A 2,458-nucleotide genomic window follows, 5' to 3' on the forward strand; every position below is an offset into this window, starting at 1 on the left:
TGCTGCTGGAAAAACAATCTTTTTCCGACGTTTGTCTCTTTTCAAAGTGCAGCGTCTGGATGGAGAAGGGGGAAAAAAAAATAAGAAATAATTTTTATTTATCTTTTTTAAACGCGAAAAATAAATAAATAAATAACGCACAGCCCGGGTGCCGCAAAGTGACAAATAAGTCAAATAAGTACATAAATAAGGCAAGACACTAGGACCAGTTTGCTTTTATTCACACGCAAACACAATAGCGCCACTTTACAAGGTTTGGTAGTGAAGCGCTACTTTCGTTTTCTCGTCTATTTTTCAACAGCATTGTTTTCCCCGGGTGGGGAAGTGCACCATTCCTGGAGGTACTGCAATACCAGGTTGATGCGTGGAGTGGACAGAGCAAACTCCTATTCCATCTCCCTGTTCCAAAAATCTATTTAATATATGGTCCCCAGATAGAGGACGTATTAGATTTTAAACTGATAAGAACAGATTTTTTTTTTTTAAAGTTTCAACGGGCTTTATTTAAAAACTTTACATATTTACATGTTAGCCAATCCAATATGGTGGCATCATTTTGGATTTTGCATCCATGCTAGAGGCGCAGCTCAGACATGCAAAATTTACATCGAGATTATTTTATTTGCTTATTGCGCAGATTTGTTTACTGTCTATGATGTGTTTATTAGTTTTGACCAGTCTTTTCTGTTTCCAGTTGTCAAGTGCCCATTCTTGTCCATTCTTTCTTACATCCGCAAAGACATAGGTTTGCACTTTGTCGAGTGCCATTTTGAAGCATTCTTTGGGGGTGATATCTTTGTGTTTGAACAGTTTTAGGTTTCTGGACGACCAGAGGCTTTCTTTGATACAGTTTATCAGCCTCCACAGTTTGTCTTTTTTCTCCTTTGGGCATGACATGCCTATACCATATAGGATAAGTTCGTAGGAGAGTGATGTCTGTTTGGTGATTTTTTTAATGAGTTTCCCCATTTTCTTCCAGATTTCCTGCGCAAAGGCACAGTTCCACAGGAAGTGAAGGACGGTCTCTTCTCCGGCAAATGTTGATCTGGGGCATTTTGAGTCTTTGGCCAAGTTTCTCTTGTGTTGAAATGCCTTTACTGGCAGGCATTTTGTTACTGCCATCCATGTAATGTCTTTTTGGTGGTTGGATAGGCATTTGTAGTTTGTCTATTCCCATACTGCTTTTGATTGTCTTTCTGATAAGTTGTTGGCTATGAGGACCGATTCAGCGTCTTTGAGTTCGTGCTTCCAAGAGTTCTTTTCAACACAGGCTTTAAAATCAATGTCTTTTGCTCTGCAATGTTCGCTGATTGTACTCAAAGGTTCAAAGATCTTTGTTGTCAAAAAACAATGGGGGGTCTTGTTCGTGAAATGCACCAGATCGTATTTTTGCAACATTAGGGCAGTTGAGTATGTAATATAGTCCGCGACAAATCTGGTTTTTCTTTCCAGTGCGCTCATACATAAGTGTAGGTATTTTGAGGACAAGAACATTTTTAAGTTGGAAACATATTTCCCACCTTTCTCTTTAGGTTTATACATGTGTTCTCTCTTGAGTTTCTCCATTTTGGAGTTCCAAACAAAGTTGAAGATCATTTTTGCAGGCTATTTAGCATTACATTATAGGTGGAAAAACAATCGCAAGGTACAGCAGAATAGGCTTTAATAATCAAAACTTTACCTTCCATGGAAAGGTGTATTAGCTTTCAAAAATAGATTTTAAAAAAAAATGTTTCCTTTACTGGTGGCCAGTTTTGTTCCCCAGCTATATCCGTACTGAAGTGGACCCCTAGTATTTTAATGGGATCTCTTGTGACTGTAACCCGGGTTTTTGCCAGGTTGTCCCATCGGCCTATGACCATGCAGATATATTTGTCTTTATTAATTTCTAGGGCAGAGGCTTTGGAGAAGGAGGAGGCATGTGTGATGACTCTGTTTACTTCCTGGGCATCATTACAAAAGATAGTTACTTCATCCATGTAGCTGGTGCATTTAACTCTCTTCCCTTCCCCTCCCGGGAAAAAATGTCCTTTGATGTTTGGGTCCTGTCTGATTTTACTTAGGAGAGGTTCGATGGCACAAATGAAGTGGGCTGGTGATAGCGGGCATCCCTGTCTGACCCCGGATCTGATTGGGATCTTCTCTGTTAGTGACCCATTGATCAGAATTTGGCTAACTGCATCTTTGTATAGTGCCTGGACAATACCGGTGATAGAATTGGGGATACCCATTTTTTCTAGGATCCTAAAGAGGAATTTGTGTGAGACATTATCGAAGGTTTTTTGTAGATCTAAGGACAATCAATCAATCAAGACATTTGTATAGCGCACTACTCACCCGTAGGGTCTCAAGGCGCTAGGAGGGGGGGGGGTGCCGTTACTGCTCGAACAGCCAGGTCTTGAGCTTCTTCCTGAAGGAGAGGTGGTCTTGGGTCAGGCGCAGGTCGGTCGGGAGGGAG

General features: G+C 40.8%; 1 non-coding gene across 1 annotated transcript; it reads right to left on the reverse strand.

The window, feature by feature from the left end:
* Positions 1-319: 319 nt before the first annotated feature.
* LOC144764437 (U2 spliceosomal RNA) lies at positions 320-515 on the reverse strand. The gene has a single exon (XR_013596542.1). It is a non-coding gene; the product is annotated as a U2 spliceosomal RNA (small nuclear RNA).
* Positions 516-2,458: the final 1,943 nt, after the last annotated feature.

The sequence above is a fragment of the Lissotriton helveticus genome, chromosome 6, assembly GCF_964261635.1.
Source record: "Lissotriton helveticus chromosome 6, aLisHel1.1, whole genome shotgun sequence".
Classification (NCBI taxonomy): Eukaryota; Metazoa; Chordata; class Amphibia; order Caudata; family Salamandridae; genus Lissotriton; species Lissotriton helveticus.